The 20,182-nt window shown below is 36.9% G+C and overlaps 1 protein-coding gene across 6 annotated transcripts in view; it reads right to left on the bottom strand.

Annotated features, from left to right (window-relative positions):
* The window catches only part of HIVEP2 (HIVEP zinc finger 2), a 191,667-nt gene that overhangs the window by 29,283 nt on the left and 142,202 nt on the right, over positions 1-20,182 (bottom strand). For all 6 annotated transcript variants that reach the window (XM_027084867.1, XM_027084851.1, XM_027084845.1 and 3 more), the window contains one exon: positions 4,166-4,260. The gene's annotated coding sequence lies outside the window, so the exon portion shown is untranslated. The remainder of the gene's footprint in view (positions 1-4,165; positions 4,261-20,182) is intronic.

The following is a 20,182-nucleotide window of genomic DNA, read 5'->3' as shown; positions in this document are numbered from 1 at the left end:
TTCTAGGTTGCTTTTCATATTTATTATCTTATCATGGTATTGATCTATGTATGCAGTTCTGTTGATGGTGATAACAAGGATGATGACTGCTATTTACTGTGTGCTTATTACATGCACTGGTAGAGTTACACTGGTATAGAGCTTCATGACGGTCCTACGCCACAGGTGTTATTACCCATACATACAGTTGAGGATGATACTTAGGGTCAGAACCAGAATCAAATCCAGGTTTGGCAGACCGCCAAGGCTAAGGGGTCTCACCTCCCCAACTAGCACCTGCCACCCCCAGCTCCACTGCTAAGTTTTATCACAATGTAAAATAATACATCTTCAAGAACATTTTCTCCTAAATATTTTCACTTGACTCCAACACTTCCAATGCTTGAATATTTCATGGTCCTGGGAGAATATTTGAGTTTTGTATGGATTTCAAACAAACCCATAGTGTAAATGATGTTCAAAATCTTTATATTAAAGTATTAATGAAGACAGCTCCTCGTGAGAACATGATTAATTCTCATGACATACAACTGTTTTACTTTGTTCTTTGAGACGCGTTACTTTTAAGGAAAGTAAGAACCTCACAAGTGAAAATTAGGCATATGGTCACTTCCCATTCCTTGGTTTACATAAAATATATAATTTTGCTTAAAACACGGACTTCAAGTTAAACATGTACATAAAATTTTATAAAAAACAGGACTGGGATACTATATTTAATAATTAAATAGAATGTAGTGTTTTCATTTAGCAACAAAGCAATAACTTTTTAAATCAGATTTAATTTTTATGGTTTATAGTAAAAAATTAAAACTATTACACCCTAAACCAGACATATACAATTCTTATTCACTAAGGGCATATCATAAAAAGAGAATCACCAAATAAACTTCAAGGAAAAGCAATAATATTTTGCTATTAAAGAACAGATCAGAGACGAAGAAAAGCGATTTACATAAAATTCAAAAGTAGACAATTAATGGTCAGAACAAAAATTATCTACAATAGTTATTTAATTTTTGATGGGTTTAAATTTTAGAAAAGGGCTCGTCAAAAAAGTCACGCCTACAATTTTATTTAAAAAAATCAATTTTGCTGATCTTAACAGAAGACCGTCCTGTACTCCAATAGCATTTATTATCCAGAAAATGTTTTAAAATTCACAGCTTTGATCCCAGTAGAAAATGACAATTATGCAAATAGCTTTGGTCAGGAAAACCTCCTCCTTTTAAATTTCTATGACAAACCTGCCTAAGATGTCCTACCATTTCATCATGAAATTAGATAAACCCAGTGCCATGCTCCCTACTGCTGTTCAGAGAAGAGCTTCTGTCCTTCTGTCTGAGCAGGAGATCCCAGAAGTATCAGGGACACCTCTGGTCTACATTCCTCTGAACTACAGTGTCTAACTTTTCACTTCAGTGAAGGGCTTAATTAAGAATATTACTAGGGAATTGGAAATCACTCCTATTTCACATGAACCCTTTACATGAGATTTTAAACATATCTGAGCATATACTATTCTCTCCAACACCATCCTTGGACAGCCTTCAACTAACTTCTATCCATAAAATCACTCTCCTTCTTGGAGTTTCTGAGGCGTATAGAAAGGCAGATTGGAGAAAACAGGAGTAATGGGTCCTTTGGGATACTGGTTCATATTCATGAACCAATAAGAACATGGACTCTTTTCATTAATCTCTTGTCTTCAGTTGCTTTATCTTGGAAACTGAAAAAAATTCTGCAATGCAGACTGTTTGCACCATAGATCTATTCCTGGGCATGGCATGTCTGTCTAGTATTCAAAGTCTCTTTGCTGCTCTCCTCAACTTACACTTAGGGAAAAAAATTCACTTGAAAATCCATAAGGCTTTCAAAGTTTAAGCCAAAGCTTGATAATGACATTTGTCTTTTTTTGCTAGGTGATACTTTTACTTAGCCATCTTACTCTACCAACAATGGCGTAAATTCCTGGGCTTGTGCTGTATTACTTAAATGTATGAAAATGCTTATAAGATAGGGAAATATTTTCCTTGGATCTCAGAATATTATTATAAACCATCAAATGTATTATTGTATATACCTGCAATTTTACCAAAATTTTCTCCATAAAGATCTACTTGGAGCTATAAAGAGCCATGGTAATGTGGTTCATTACAGCTACATTACTTCTCTATGATTGTGTAGATTCATTTCATTTTTCATACTCTAACTGTGTGTTAAAAGTAAATCTCTGTTTTTCCCAATTGATTGATATGTCTAAAAATGCAATATTCGAGCAATCCTCATATGAAAAGAAAACAGCCAGTTATCATTTCCTTCTCTGAGATTTCTTTATATGGTAACCAAACCCACGCAAATTCATTGTTGGCATCCATTGCCAACCAAGGAACGGTATTCCAAACACAGCTTCACATTGACATTTAAGATTTTCCCTAATGCCTTTGAGTGCTCTGAAAGGAGTAGGATATTTTGCAAGAGGATATGACTTTTGGCTTTCCTGTGGATGACGCTCCAGCCCATAGGAGTCCTTCGGTTGGTAAAGAAAGGCAGGCATTGTCTAGCAGGCTCAGTGCATTTTTCAGAGGGGGGTAATATTGAAAAAGACACTACCCTCTGCGTGGCTATTTCAGTGGTAATGGAAATAAGGGAATTGAGCAGAAGAAAAGAAAATGATATTACTTGGAAGAGTTGCCATTTTTCTAAAAGTGTGCCCACTCCCTTGGCCACGCTTCAGTCCCACTCAAATAAATCTGGCACCCAGTTAAGTAATTTCCTCAGACAGGCCCTGAAAGGAAAGGCACAGAAACAGCCTCCCTTATAGACCTCCACAGAGGTCTCTTCAGGATAACAGCTGGGTGGGATTGGCAGAAGGGCAGCCTAGCTCTGCAGATGAATAAAGGCCTACAGTATCCAGGGCTGTCAATCTGGGATCTTTTGCTTAGAAAAACACTATCTCAGAAAAAAACTTTACCTCAGGAAATTAATCATTACTTGAGTGGTGGCAAAAGTCAAGTGAGCATTAAATAATAACATCCTAGATAATAATGGTATAAAATGATGGGCAACAAACACTACTTCTCTGCTTCCAATGTTTTAATAATAAAACATTTCAAACAAATTAAAATGGTTATTTGGGTTTTTGTTGTTGAGAATTAGGTGTTATTACACGTGTAAAAAAATATATGTCTTCTGATAGCAATTACTAGACAAAAAGTTAGAGGCCATTTCCATATATTTGCTTTCAAAATGCCATAGATCAACTACAAAATATTTTAGGAAATACATGAGCATCTCGGAGCACCGTTGCTTTAATGCTGACGGACCCACAAGTCACTACCACATACGAGTACCGGATGAAGGAAACAAGGGTCTACCGAAAAACCATGACCAGTGCCAGAGCCCAGCTGAATACTGACTTATTTACACAGGATGATTAAAAAAAGGCACCTTCCTGAGAGCCAAATTCATTATAAATGCTTCTTTGATTAGTAAAAACTCCCATAACAACCTTAGTTCTCCCTAAACGGAGCAAGTCGCCAATATGAGGAGGATACTGTATATGATACAAAACCCTGCCAAACAATTCAGAGAACTTCTGGAGAAAAGTAAAGAGATTGTGATGATCACCCTCTAACTGGACATACATTAAAATCTAATTTGACATCTAAAGCCTAATGGAAAACTGAACTATATTTTTTCCATGTTGGCTACAATGAGTGCAGATAGTTGTATAGTTTGCATATCTGTTCAGAGTATTTGTGACTTATTTTGACTCTAGCATGCTAATTTTAATATTTTGTCATAAATTTTTCTTGGCAATTTTTTTACAATTGTGATTTTGCTCTTCTGGTGCAACGTGTCCCCATTCTATAACAAACGTTATTAGGATTTACTACATAGAATTTTGCATGAAAGTAAACTGTGCCAGAAAGAAATTCTCTTAAATGAGGCTATCTCAATTAAGCAAATTATAATTAAAACCGGACTATTATGAAAAACAAAACAAAACCTTCACTATATTTCTCTCCAAATAGCATATACCTTGTTTCTTCCCAGACTAGAAGACAAAGTAAATTCACATACTGGTGTGCAGTAAGTTAAAACTGCTTTTCAAGTTCAATGTAAAAACAATAGAATAAAACAATAAATTTTAGTTATTAACCTGTTATCCTCGTATCAAAAAACTGCATCATAACCGTCTTTGCTATCCACGATGCCAACTCTCTCCACAGGAACTCATGCACAACTTCTGGGAATCTAAAAGATGAACAAGAAGATTTTTTAAATGATGACACTTGTAGTGAATTTAACAGACATGCTTATTCTTCACTCATAGAAATGCCTTCCATGAGAAAAGAAAATCTGGAACTGGATCTCTCGAGAAGACTTTTTCTTTCAAGAAAAAATTTCCTTTCTTTTCACATAGTTTAAATCTTTTGAATAAGTACTTGCATTATAAAAGAATTGTCTGTAACAGCAAACGTGGAAGCAATTTGGAAAATAATGCTAGAGTTAAAACGAGGTATTGGAACTAGAAATTATGCCACTGCAATCCACGATACAATTCTGTCTCAAAGCTGAGATTCCCACAAAACTTCTTTTGGTGCATCAGCAACTAAACTCCACAGGATGAAGAACCTCATAGAAAATTCTTTTCTATAGTTTATTTCAGTAATGTTATGTTCTGTGCTAAAATTAATTTCTAAAATAGGAAGCCAAAACCAACCAAAGTGAAATCCTGAGACATAACAAACTCTGGAAAGTAACAAAGAAAGGAACTTTCTCATACTTAGAATTAATTTATTCAAGTCTGATCCAAAAAAAAAGAAAGCATAGAAGGTCAGTCAAACTACTTAATCCAAATAGATTAATCAGTCAACTATCTTAAGATGGTTTATCTCCTGGTAAAAAAGGCCCATATAAAAATATTACTACATATCCATAGATATCTATTGTATATTTGTGCATTTTTAAAAACATTGCTCTTTCTTTCAGACAAGTTGTGTTTCATAGGAAGGACTAAAGCATCAAGACAGGACAGTTAAAATGTGCCTTAATCTACTACCACGTCATGTGAATGTTCAAAATGCTTAAAGGAAGCAGTTAGCTTTCATTTTCTCCTCCTTTCTGCACATCACTGCAGTAGCACTTCAGGACACCCTGTGCACTTTGCAACATGAATCATTATAAGCAAGTAGGCCCACTCGGTTCCTCAAAAGACACAAAAGGTGCAAAAATAGCTTCTGCAATTGAAGCAAGAACCACGTCAGCAGCCAGATGAATGTGGGTGGTCAGATAAGATTCTGTTGCTGCAAAGGGCAAATTATTAAGCGAAAGCTAGATTTATTTTCTTTTTTAACTTTGTTCTTCTTGCCTCAAATCAACCATTTGCTGGCACTTAAATGACTCTTGACAAGCTCTACCATTCTCAAAATTGAAAGCTTCATCAAAGACAAAGAACATGATTGATTAAACACCGAGAGAATAGTGGTGGGGTCCTTCATATATACATATATATGATAATTAACCACATCCATATTAACAAACAAAAGAGCACCTCTTTTGGAAAAAAAAAATCAAGTCAAGATGCTAAAGAAACAAAACAAAACTGTACGTTAGCAACACGACCTAAGCTAAAGTAAAGCATGGCATCTCGCAGATAAAAAAGAATAAATCAGGGCTTCCCTGGTGGCACTGTGGTTGAGAGTCCGCCTGCCGATGCAGGGGACACGGGTTCGTGCCCCGGTCTGGGAAGATCCCACATGCAGCGGAGCGGCTGGCCTGTGAGCCATGGCTGCTAAGCCTGCGCGTCCGGAGCCTGTGCTCCGCAACAGGAGAGGCCACAGCAGTGAGAGGCCCGCATACCACAAAAAAAAAAAAAAAAAAAAAAAAAGAATAAATCACTGAGCTATTTTGCACTCTGAACAGAATTCACCCAAGACATAAATGGGCCAAGATTCTATAGATACAGCTATTTATAGGGAAAAACAACTTGCAGTATTCAGTGACTACCTATGATTGGCAGTCCCACAGTCATTGAACTAAGCCTTAAAAGAGAAAAGGAGAACTTAATCCTCAGAAGGCTAGCACTGACACCCACTCCTTCCAGCTGTGCTGCAAATATAGACAAGCACCCAACCATTCCCTAACCCAGAAACCATCATTTCTACCAACAGCTTCCACAGGCAAAAGAGAGCACGTAAGTCCTCCAGACAAGCTGTGTCAGGGGCAGTGTTCCCAGTTCCGACTCTACTTTTCCAGTCTTAATCTCCAGGACTATGGCTCCTGGAAATAGAAAATAGTTGTCTCATGATATGCACATATATCTGGAATTTTAGATTTAGAAGATCCCTCTTTTCACTCACTCAGAGGATTTGAAAATTGTTTCTGTTGTCTGGATTGCTATGCATGACCTCTTCAATGATTGGTTTTCCCTTGAAGAACAAAAAAGCGGTGGTCGTAATGTTGTACTTATATTTTACCTCACAGAAACTTCCAGGTAATTAGTGTGATTTTAAAGCAAAGATCTAAATGATATTAACATGAAAGATGTGACACCAAGTTTGGGGATTTTGCACAAATCATTTTGTTGCAGTTGAATTAGTAGTGGCCTCTACAAGGGAGGTAATTCTTGTTACTATTAAAATAAAGACATAGAGATAACCATCTCAGAAATTTGTTTTTGCATTAATTTTAATTGAGTTTTTGTGCCTCAGTTTCTTCATCAAAATAAAAGAAAAATATTTCCTCAAACAGTTCTTGAGAATTTGGTATTATAACTCATGCTTATGTTTCCTAGAAATCAGCAGTTCATATAGCATACTTTTTAAACAATGGAATAAAGGAAAGAGAGACTTTTCATTTTTTTAAACTTTACTTTTAGGTTTTTAGATTCATAAGAAATCACTATGCAATGAAAACTTAATATTCAATAAAATTAACAAGTTTTCAGAAAATTGTGTTAACAGATCTTGTTAAATATCCCCAAGTCATTTAAAATTCATTCCTAAATATGAGGTGAAAATTATCCTTCACTTTACTAACAAAGTAAAGACTGATTTTTCTGTTGTCTGCAGGTTTATAGGAGAGTGCCTTTAAAATATTTTCCAATACTCCATCTACTATTTGTAACAAACACTTGGAAAGTTTAAGCATTATTGTTTCTCAGTCTTTCCATTTTTAGAAAAATAATCCTTGGCATTAGATATTTATTCTTGGATGCTTACAGGTTATTATTACTAAGCTAAGCAAAGGTCATGTTGAGCTACGATTAGATAAGTAGGTAGATAGATAGAAGATAGATAGGCAGAGACAGATTTTTTAAAAAATATCCATTGTTGGTAAGATTCTTTATTATTTCATTTCTCTATTCTTCCAAATTATTTTAAGACAAGTTATGGTTTAATGGTTTACTACGGTTAAGGTTTTATTGGCAAACTTCTCATGCAAATATAAGTGCCTCTCATCACTCCTTTTACTGAGGTTAAACACATACAAACTAGATCATAATTTCAGTAGAAAAGCCAATAAGATATTCCAGTTACACTTTGGATGAGAGTTGTCACAATTAAAAGTAATAATTATGTGCATCAACTCTATGGGAAAAGTGGCAAATAGGACCTGGAAACAAGATATGATCTTTATAGTTCTTAGTTAAAAGGAACATTTAAAAGAATGAACACCACTCTACATATACTAGAGAAGAGATACTTCTTTTATAGAAGGGAGTAGAAGGGATTCAAAAGCACTAGGTAAAGATGGGAGGAGAGTACTGAAAGATAAATGCACGCTCAAGACACATTTTATCAGGGCTTCCCTGGTGGCGCAGTGGTTAAGAATCTGCCTTCCAATGCAGGGGACACGGGTTCGAACCCTGGTCCGGGAAGATCCCACATGCCACGGAGCAACTTAGCCCGTGTGCCACAACTACTGAGCCTGCGCTCTAGAGCCAACGAGCCACAACTACTGAAGCCTGGGCACCTAGAGCCCGTGCTCCACAACAAGAGAAGCCACCGCAATGAGAAGCCCATGCACCGCAACGAAGATCTCTGCAAATAGAGAAAGCCCACACGCAGCAATGAAGACCCAACACAGCCAAAAATAAAAATAAATAAAAATTTAAAAAAAAAGAAAAAAAGATACACTTTATCAAAGTGTACCAAAAGAGGCAACTTTTCCCTGCTACAAAGAAAGACTCTAAATGGGGTCACTGTTCCACCTGGAGTATCTGGAGGGGCAAGGTAAGAGGCACTTAGGAGGTGGTAGAGAAGGCAGTTATAGGCTGGGAAGATACACACAAACACATACACACACACACATACAACACACGCACACAAACCCTGATCAGTATGATGATTTGATTATAAGCTCAGAGCTTTAGAAACATTTATGATATGAAGGTAAATGTTGGGATTGAGTTCGGAATGTAAAGAAGATGAAAAAGGGTTAAAGAGATACAAGTAGGAATGGGAAAGAGTGTTAATCTGGGAGCATGGGGCAATTCATTGCTGGGACAACTAAGTAGAAGGCTTTGAAAAGTCAAAAGTGTGTCTGGGAAAAAGGAGTTTTCACAAGAGGAGGATGGGGCAAACTGAGTCAAAATTCGCCTACTCTGCCATTTTGTTTAGGGTTCCGGTTCTGGAAACTGCCGTAAAAATGATCTTAGAGCTACCTTTGGTCTATTGCAACTTCTCAGCAGGTCCTCAGTGCTGGAGCACAGAAAAGATACAAAATAAAAGCACTGAGTAAATTAGAACTACTAAAAGCACAAAAAAGTAGGTACATGTGAATTAGTGATTGTAACTTAAGCCTCCTTAACTAGGGTTTCTGACTATTTTATGATACTTTTAGAAACTTATAGAATGTCCATATTTGTCAGAAAATGAGCTAAGTTTACAAAATACAAAAATGGAAAAGGCAAGCTCTATAGTTAAGAGCTCAGAGCCTAGAAGGGAAACATTTGTGAACAAATAAGTGCAACAAAGTGTTTTAGGCGCTTTGAGAAAAATATAAATGCAGTACAGGGGGAGCACAAACAAGGAAGTGGCCAACCCTACCAAAAGAAGTAGAAAAGGCTTTAGAGAGGCAGTGATACTGAGTAAGTCTTTAAAGAAAACTATGTGTGCTAATATACTAAAGTCCATAGTTCTCAGTGTTAGATTTAGAGATAAATACATTTATCAGATGAAATTAAAACATAAGACTATCATTCCTGAGTTGCATACACTTTATTTTAGTGTGGTAAAAGGTTGGTTCATGGGGAAGCTTAGGAATAAGGTGAATGTTCTAGTTAATACAACCTTGTGGTTAGGTAAAGACGACAGAGAAATAATTTTTGTTTTAACATCTGCTAGTGATTATTTTCCAAAGTACATTAGCCTTCTCCTTGAGTTAATTATAGTTTCCTGAACATAATTTAATCTTTCTTTGATGATTCAGGATCGTATAGTGCTCTCTGCTCCGTACTCTGCATCTGGACTGTTATTGTCTGGTACTGGCAATGCGAACTTCTCCCCCACGTGTATTCTTAAACACATGTCAAGTTTTCTAAGATCAGGGTTGTAACTGAGATTTTTTTTTTTCCTGACCACATATTTGACATCAGACTAACTTATTTTAGGATCAAATATATAACCATCCACTTCTATCACAATTACTTGTTGAGCTTATTCTAAATCATATAGGGAGTATTTAGTATTGTGAAAGATTTTAGAAATCATTGAATCCATCAGCCAAATAATAGAGGAAAAAAAGCTGACAACCAGATAAGTTAAAATACTTGCTTAAGCACTCATAGGTGGTTATAGATGAGTCTGGGCTATAGCTTAGGTCTTCAACCTTTCAAGTCAACTATTTTCCATTATCCATATTACTATCTTATTTAAAGTTTATTAATCTGGCCCCATTGCAGAAACTGACTGAATGAATAAAGGAATAAAAAAATGAAGAATAAATAAAATTGAACTTAGAATGAGCAAAGACATTTATCATCCATACCTTAAAGGTAATCAGTCAAATGAACAGAAAATAACAGTAGTTAAAAACCAATGTTCCATTAAACTGTTTATCAATTTTTATTCCCAAAGCAAGGACAGCTCTTTCATCGACAGTCAATGGAGGTAAGCCCTTCGGTTCATAAAATCAAAATTTCACCAACAAGGCCTATAGACATATGGTACCCCATCTCCACAGGTACTACTTCTCTTGCAGAATGGTGTTTGCTGACTTGCTTTTGCAAAAGAACAGGGCCAATTAGACGTTTTGTATAATTAAAAAAAAATTTTTTTGTTTTCTCATGTGTGATACATTTTATTTTTATATTCTCACTTTCATTTTTCTTTCCCTTCCTTTCAATTCCCTCTATTCTATCTCTTAATAACATTATGGCAGGTAAATAACTCCTTCTTGCCAAGCTATCTTAAATATTTATTCTTTAACTTGATATTTGGAGGATAAAACCAAAGGAGGACTATTTGACTACTATACTCTAATGAGAAATATGACATAACAAAGTCATAACTCCAAGGTATTGTTTTCTCCAGTTTTATCTTTTATGGCACTTATGGCTACTAGTTGGTTACTATTTCAGTATACTTAAATAAGGTCATAACTCTTTCTCCAATTCTCCTTTTACTCCTGGACGTGCCAAGATTAGCATACAGAAAAGCCAATGTTAACTCTGGAGTATGTAAACAAAGAGAATGAAGAAATCAAATGATAAAATATGCATTATATTCTTGAGTATGCATAAAACAGGCTGACCTTGCCTGAAGGAAAATCCATCTCTTAGGGGAGAGTCTCCCACATCAATGGAAATAATACCAAAAGTAATGAAAGCACAGCTGAAAACTTGAATTCCATTCCAATATTTCATGCTACAACTGATTCTCAGATGTAATGAAAAAAAGTGCTTTCAGTCTCCCTCCCCTAGGTCCACGATACAATAAAGATCCTTCAAAAAGAAATCACGGCAAGGCCTATGGCATTTCGTGTAACCTAATCAGATGGGCCCCATCCACTGTTAGGAACGGAGGTGCTGAAATAATCAATTCTGTCTCTTCTCTTGAAAAGCTTTACAGGGAATGGGGAAATTGACTCATGGGCCAGTGTAGAGGTATACAACCTCAAATTTTTTTTTTTTTTTTTTTTGCGGTACGCGGGCCTCTCACTGTTGTGGCCTCTCCCGTTGCGGAGCACAGGCTCTGGACGTGCAGGCTCAGCGGCCATGGCTCACGGGCCCAGCCGCTCCGTGGCATGTGGGATCTTCCTGGACCGGGGCACAAACCCGTGTCCCCTGCATCGGCAGGTGGACTCTCAACCACTGCGCCACCAGGGAAGCCCCAGCCTCAAATCTTGATTACACGCTGTCCAAGGATTGGTGAGGCAACAGGCTAAATAAACGACAGGGTACCAAACCTCAAGAGTTTAGAAATGGACATAAAGTTAGAAAACAACAAATAATCTGAATATCAGTTATTAACAGAGTTTAAGAAAGCATATGCTCAAGAAGGGTTTGAACAACCAGGTAGGACTCAACAGAGGTAAGTGGTTCAAATGGAAGCCATGCTTCATCCAAATGACGTGACCAGAAAAGCTTTATAATCACCTCTGCTATGTGGTTATTCAGGTACTCCCCTGGCACTTTGATAAACTCTGGATGGCATTTATATTTTCAGCCTCATCTTGGAGTATGTCATCACCTACAAAGTTTAAGGCTAGAAAAATGCTCAAGTTTCAAGCAGGTGTTTATAATATCCTAATAGGCAAACTCTGTCAGACAGTTCCAGAATTTCATCTCCTGGCTCATTCACTCAGTCAAATGATATTTTTTCCAAAGCTTATATATACTAATGTAATGAAATAAAATATTATTGGAAATCAAATTTCATATTACTTTGAGTTTGAATCTAGATATTATTGTCTCAGTTATCCATCTAATAATTTATATCCATTTCAATGACACCAAGTATGAATTCAAAATAATGTACACATGTGGAATTCAAAGATAAATAAGACAAGAATCCTTTTTTCAAAGAGCTTGCTGTCCAGTGTGTGAGAAAACCATATAAACAACAAGTTGTAAAAGCTACAGAGGCATAAAATGATATTATGGGAGTACAGAAACAAGAGACTGGGCATGCTACACTCTCTTAGGTCTTAAAAGAATGCTAGGATTTGGTAAGTAGAGATGCAGAGGAAAGGCATTTAATATGAACATATCACTGTGCAACAGAGAAGAGCATGGGATGCTGAAGAAATAGCCGGTGTGACTAGAACATTTGGCATATTGAGGTAATGGGAGTGAGGGCTGAGAAGGAAAGGTGGTGACAGATGGTAAGGGAACTTCATTTGGTAGACAGTGATTGCCATCAGAGACTGCCATGATCAGACATTTTAGAAAGTTCACACGTATCTCATCTCTTTCCATCCCTTCTTGGGCAAACTACCTGAAAAAGAAACATGATTGAGACGAAATTTGCTTTAAGATAAAGAAGGCTTGGGATTTCCCTGGTGGCGCAGTTGTTAAGAATCCACCTGCCAATGCAGGGCACACGGGTTCAAGCCCTGGTCTGGGAAGATCCCACATGCCACGGAGCAACTAAGCCCGTGCACCACAACTACTGAGCCTGCGCTCTAGAGCCCGTGCTCTGCAACAAGAGAAGCCACCGCAGTGAGCAGCCTGTGCACCACAGCGAACAGTAGCCCCTGCTCGCCGCAACTAGAGAAAGCCCACGCACAGCAACAAAGACCCAACGCAGCCAAAAATAAAAATAAATAAATTTATTTTAAAAAAAGATAAAGAAGGCTTGAAGCTAAGGGGGAAAAGATACAAGTGATAAGATCATTAGGGAATAAACTCTTGGAAAAGTAGGAAAGAAAAGGGAACTCAAAGGCATAAATTAAAGGATCGGTTTCAGAAGAAAGAATGAAAACTTCTGTTTTAGACTGGAGGAGAGGAAGGAATAATGAAGCAAGATGACCTTTTAGATAGAAAAGAAACTGAGAATTCCCCTTAAGATGTTCTTAATCTGCTCAGAAAAGTAGAAGGCTGGTCATCTGATGGGTGTGAGGGAGCTAGAGTCGCTGAGGGGCTTGCTGAGTCTAAACAGCTATTTTCCCCGAGTACTTAATGCATTTAACAGGCTTAGGAAGAATACTATTTCTTATTAGGCTATTTAAAAGAATATTTTGCACCAGAATATATGTAAAACTTATCTAAGTTGATAAATATATCTAAATAACATAATTATATCTAATAATACAATAAAATATATAAATTTATCTTTTATTTTTCAGTAAAACTCTGAAGATGATGAACTATATAAGCCACTATCTATGAATAGTAGATTTAAAACAATTTAAAAAAACTTTATATACTCTTTTTTTTTTTTTTACTGTTTCTTTAAAAGAACAGCTGTGGCGATCTTCTACTATAAACATGAAAACTTATCTATACTGATCGTAGAAATGTTGTAGAGTTTAAAAGATCAAACTGTTAGTTAATATCTGGATACAGATTCCTTACCTTATTGAATTAACTACATATATTCAACCACATATGAAATATACTGAAGGTTAAACAAGTCATTTGAATGTCCCACAGGATATAGGACACTGGCTGGCAGAGTAGGAAGTCAATAGATATTTGTCAGTTGAGTGAATGGATGAATAAATAAATATGAATAAATGAATGAAATAATGAATGAGTGTGAATATGCCACGTGTGTGTGCCCAGCACCTGAGAAAACACTCTTCTTGATTAACGACTGAAAAAGAGCTTCATAAACCCTCAGACATCGAACACAGATGGGATCTTGGTAAGTCCACCACCATGTGCAACAATTGAGGACATGGAAACCCCTCAGGACTAAGTGACTGACCTAAGTGACTGACCTAAGTGGACTTCATGAAAGTTGGGCATCCCAAAACCTCAAAAAGGGTTAGTTTTAGAATTTCTGGCACTTTTTCAGCTACCAAACACAAAGAGAAATTTTTTGCAAATGTTGAAAGGTGCAGAGAGGTTATTTGTTATTTAGAAGTTTAGGTAGGAAAAAAAAAATATATATATATATATATATATATATATTTTTTTTTTTTTTACCAAATAATAAGTTTAAACATCCAATCACTCTACCTTTTGTTAAGAATCTCATCTCAACACAGTAACTAAAGTAAGTAATTAAGAGTTAGGCTTAAATCTCTTTACCCAAGATGTAAACAATAAAATATTAATTTAACTTGTTCTCTCCAATTTCTCACTCTTTCTCTCCTGTCTCCTTACTGATTGGAGTGGTCATTTTAACTGCTAAATACCTGTGAGGTCTGAGCTGATTCTATGTATACTTATGTCAAATATGTAAATGTGAAGGTCACTGAAAACCAGGGGAAAAGATTGTTCCTGGATTAGAGCTTGAAGCATGGAGGCAACATAGCAACAAACTTTTGTCTCTGCCCTGAATGGTGGTCAAGATGAGTAAGGCAATGCTGACATCAATGACCCTCGTGATATAAAAAGTCATCACTTGGCATTGATCATGAATATTTTTACTTTTGCAGTCTTAGCGTACATTTACCTCACTGACTATCAAGATGCTGGTCTACTCGCTAACTAGAAGGGCAGAATGGGGTAGTATTTAAGGCACTGCAATCAGACTGTCTAGGTTCAAATAAATCATGAATGAAGCATCTACTAGATATGTGACCATGAAAATCTTAGCACAAAGGGAAGTAATAATATCAAATATCACCTATCAACCTCATTTAATTGCGAGAATTCAATGAGACCCACTGAATTCAATGAACCCAAAGCAATTAGTAGAGTGTCTGGCACGTGGCAATTGTGCAAATATTATCGTTGTTATTATTATGGGTTATAACTGCTCTCAGAGACTTTGCCGGGCCCTTGGTCACTCCAATTCCAAATGGTACCAGGGTGTAGAGCCAACCTAGAATGTGAAGCAACTGCACTGGATGACCATGACTCAGTCAAGCTGCCTTGGTACTAAGTTAAGACCCTGAGTGTAGGTTGAGATCATCATGCACAAGGGGCACAGGAAGGAGGAAGGGATGCCTGGTCGCACTTCCTTAATGAAATTTTCTCATTAATTGATAACTGTTAGAGACTGAATGTTCACGTCTCCCCCAAATTCACGTGCTGGTGCCCTAGTCCCCAGTGTGGCGCAGTGGTTGAGAGTCCGCCTGCCGATGCAGGGGATATGGGTTCATGCCCAGGTCCGGGAGGATCCCACATGCCGCGGAGCGGCTGGGCCCCGTGAGTCATGGCCGCTGAGCCTGCGCGTCTGGAGCCTGTGCTCCGCAACGGGAGAGGCCACAACAGTGGGAGGCCCGCGTACTGAAAAAAAAAAAAAAAAAAAAGAGTGGGCTTATAAGAGTGGGCTTATATCCTCCCACACTGAGGTGTCTTTATAAGAAGAGACATCAGAAAGTTCTCTCTCAGTTTTTCTCTCCGCATACACACAAGGAAGAGGTCATGTGTGAATGCTCAGTGAGATGGTGGCCGTCTACAAGCCAAGAAAAGATCTCAGAATGAAACCTACCTTGCCGACACCTTGATCTTGGACTTCAAGCCTACAAAATGTGAGAAATTAATTTGCTGTTTAAGCCATCCAGTCGGTCGTATTTTGTCATGGCAAATTGAGCAGACTAATACAATAATTTAACACAGTTTTACAAAAGTACATAAAGTTGCTGTGATGAGGAATAAAATGTGCAATGAAAAGAATACTGCATTTTGATTCAGGAAATTCCTACCCCTGTGCTAGTTCTAATATCTTGTAGCTGTGTAATCTTGGACAATTTATTTAACCTTTTTGATCCTTCTTTCTTCTCTCAGAAAATGAAAACAATAATTCCTCCCAATCAGGGTTGTTGTAACTGGATGTCTGTCACAGTAGGTACTCAATAAATTAATTTTTAAAAGATAGTAAGATTAAGGGGGAATCCTGCGAGGAAGAGAATACAATAACTACAGATATCGTATCTCATAATTCTATATTACTACCTAAAGCAGAACATTGCAATAGTCATGCTGTGCTTTATTCTATTAACATTAAGGAAATATTTATTGATGGCCTGAATATTCACTTTTATGGTATTGTTAGTGATTGCGATGATTTGTTTCAGTGTTTTAATCAATAATTCATCAAAGAAAATTGATGATGGTTCTATGCCACGTTTTGGTTTCCAAATTCAATGGTAATGAAAATATGCATTGCTTGCTACTGTGGACAAGGCAAGGTGTCTATTCCAGTTTATTTAGCAATTAAAAAGGAGCTGTGCAATTTACAAGTTTTAATTGCCTATTTAAAGTGAAGACAGATGAGAGAAATGTATCTGGTATCAGTATTAAGAAGAATTTTATTTTTGCTGAAAACTGACTTTATAGACACTACATTTTAAGCCTATGTAGTGTCACTTTTTAAGTTGGCTGCTAGAAAGCAAACATCTAAATCTGGGGCCTTTCTCTAGGAAGTATCTAGGCCTTGTTGGCACGTATTCTGATCATTAACATCATTCCTAGCTTCAAATACTAGTCATACCTTTCTTTTCTACTGTCTCATGCTCACACTTAACTAATTTATACACATACACACCTCAATAATGAGGAATATTACAAAGACATAATAAATGTAGCTGGGAACTGTTTCCAAAATTGAATCTATTTGTATATTTCAAGAGTGTTTGGGCAGCACAACTGTGAAAATTAATTGGTTCCAGGTATATAAAAAGTAATGTGGAAACTCCCCAAGTATTTTTCTTTCCTTCAGCCTTCCACTGTATTGATTCCAAGAAGAGAAAGGATTTCATAAATACAACAGAAAAGGTACATATAACACAACTCAAGAAAAACATTAATTACTTTTCCTTCTCTAAGGAATTGCATATGAATAATATGGAAATAATATGGTCAAATTATATTATCTTTGAGACATGGTCAAATTTCCAGCTACTGTCAAGGCTCAGCAGCAGACGTGGTAAATGCATCTGACATATTCTTGGACACAGATAACTTACACTGGCAGATTCTACACGCAGATCCTGTGCAGAGTATTGAAAGGGTTGGATGAATGTTTTTTATTTGTTGAACATCCATAGGGTATAAAATCAGATTTGGACACATGTACTTTAACAAGTTTAGAATCCATTTGATCAGAAAGCATTTCAAGTCTCAAATCAACCTCTACTTTAAAGGTAAAAGCATCGTCTATCATAAATGTTACTAAAATTTTAAACAATAAGTTAGAATATAAAAGCCATTTTCAGTGAGGATTTGATTAGCCCATCATATGTGATTTAATTTGCTCTTTGTTTTCAAATAAATCTAAATGCTGGAGAATGTGTGTTTGGATTCATAATTTTGGGTTTCAGTCAACATTGACCAGTATCCAATATGGGCATATTAGCTTGATTTCTCTATTCTTCACATTTATATAAACGATTGAGGAACACAATTTAAATAATGCAACCAGCAGTACTTCACCCTGAAAAAAATTATAATAAATTTGAAAAATATGCTTTGGTTTCAGCTTTAAAGCCGTTTGCCAAAACCTGCAGGGCTACAAATGGTCTTAATTCACACATTATTCATTGACTCCACGTATACTGATGTTATTTGGAATCTCACTTTCATTCTCCCTGATATATCACTGAAGGGAAAATAACTTGTTTAGAAATTTTATTAAGAATTCTTCATTAGCACAGATTCTCATCAAAACAAACAAAAGTAGAGAAAAATAAGCAAAAACAATTAAGCAAATAAAAACACAAAGAAGATTACAAAATTAACTATTTTATCGTATTGTCTAATTTATCAGGCTTGCTCTGATTTCATTAAAGGCCTTGGACTAGGTGCCAGAACTAATTTTACTGCAGCATCTGCTCTCTGGTTTTAACATGGGTGTACAAGTAGATTATAATATTTCTTTTAATTGATAACTAGCAATATAGGGAAGAAAATGTTTTAATAATGTCTTGAGTATGTACATTATTTTATTTTTCACAGCTTATCATTTCATCTTCATAATTTCCTTATACGGTGAGAAGAGCATGCAGAAATTGAGGTTTAGAAAGGTTAAGCAATTCTCAAAGCAATCTCTCAAATCAGTGAGCAGAAACCTGGCCTCCTGTCTCCTAGCCCAAGGCTACTTCCGTGGACCACAGAAGATCCTATAAACCAGTTTTAAGAGAGCATGTATGGGATTCGTGGGCAGGAGACATAGGTTTAAGATCCCCTCCGCCATGGACTGACCTTGGGTGTGGTTCCCTTACCTTCTCTGAGCTTAAATTTCCTCATATACAAAATGGGAATAATAAAGGTGCCGGCCCCATTTTTCTACTGCTCAGTTGGTGAGTCAAAAATTGAGAGGACGTGAAAGTCGGTGACATGAAAATTTTAAGTCACCGAATAGTAGATATTAATGTTGTTGATACTCATGGGCAAATCAGTTTTGTTGGTAAAGAAACAAAAACAGAAGAAATTAAAAGGCCTGAGACTTAACTAATACTTCCTACTTCCCTGATGGCCCTGACCAAGTTCTATCAACACACAGTAACCCGTCAGAAAGCTTTCTACATAATAATGTGACTACTCGATGGTTAAGCAAGGTCAGCCAAAACCTTCTGTACGCATCTACCAACAATAAACTTATATTCATTTTATGCATTAATGAGAAATGACTTCAGCATACACCCAACAGTGAGATTCCATTGACAAGGACCTGCAAAGGCTGGAAAGGCTGTAGACACGTGGGCCCTGCTGGGCTGTGGTGGGAAGATGCGTCAGTGAAAGGAGGTTTACGGCTCGTCTTAGTGCAGGCCCTGTGACATCTTCACCCCAGAAGCTAAAAACGGCATTATTTCAGCTGTGCCTGCCTACAGGCACAGTCTACAGTAAGCATCAACCTTTAGTTTAGTAAATGGGAGGGGACACATGAAAAAAACACTAGGATCACTAGTGTTTTTAATTGTAGGGAGTCACTGATACCCTTGAAAACCCTGAAATATTCACATCTGCTTAGTGATATGTAGTCCATAAAAAGGACAGGGCTCTGCGTTTGCAGACACATGGCATATTCACCCTTAATGTTTTTCTATATTTGGACCATGGCCCTTTTGACTATCACGGTCCCTTCTCTTCAGATCTGTTAACAATAAAATCCATTTTTCAGAACCTGAAGATGTGTGAACAAGAGGGCAGAAACAGTGCAATAAATAAGCCTGTGGAAAACCTTCTTTTATTCCCTGCTACCATGACTTGTTTCATAAAATAGATCTTCCTTTCTTTTCTCCTCATGGAGAAAGGGGCACAGAGAGTGGAACTCCTTACTCATAAGAAAAAAAGCAAGAGAAAAGAAATAATACAGACATAGTACTCAGAACCAAAAAATACAAGCACATCATATGGAAAATATTTATAAATAGTACCTCCTCACCAAGGGTTTACTATAAATGGAGGGTTTCCATATTCTTGTTAGCTTATTTTCTCTGACAAAAACATCTCAGAGAAATTTTCAAGTGACTATATTGCTATGTGATTTAATTTCCATGAGATACAAAATAAGGGTAGAGTGTAAAATAGTTACACTTCGAAGTTCTGGATGGGAAATTGGTATTTTTATTTTCATTAGGCATTAATTAAACTTGACCTACACAAGTGAATCCAAACATCGAACTGAAATATTTAGTTATAAATTGTTTCACAGCCCTTTCCTGCATGGAACAAAGAAAATACTTGTAACTCATCAAAAAGCAATACATTTGAAATACTTTCTTCAAGGAGACAGCAATTAGGACTTTAAGCGAAAATTGGCACAAATCATCTAGACAGGGAATGGAGACAATGTCATCCGAAATTGTAAACAAAGGGCTATTTTTCTGGAATAGCAGTTTTCCCGTTGTGTACATATGTGTTTGGTACGCCCAAATACCAAATACCATATATGTGCCTCAAAAATCCTTCCCTGGACTTCCCTGGTGGCACGGTGGTTAAGAATCTGCCTGCCAATGCAGGGGACATGGGTTTGATCCCTGGTCCAGGAAGATCCCACATGCCACGGAGCAACTAGGCCCGTGCGCCACAACTACTGAGCCCGCGTGCTGCAACTACTGAAGCCCGCATGCCTAGAGCCCGTGCTCCGCAACAAGAGAAGCCACCACAATG

Source organism: Aethalodelphis obliquidens, unplaced genomic scaffold (assembly GCF_003676395.1).
Source record: "Aethalodelphis obliquidens isolate GAN/ISIS:26980383/991018 unplaced genomic scaffold, ASM367639v1 scaffold3, whole genome shotgun sequence".
Classification (NCBI taxonomy): Eukaryota; Metazoa; Chordata; class Mammalia; order Artiodactyla; family Delphinidae; genus Aethalodelphis; species Aethalodelphis obliquidens.
Note: the sequence above shows the minus strand (reverse complement) of the source record. Positions and strands in the feature narration are given on the sequence as shown.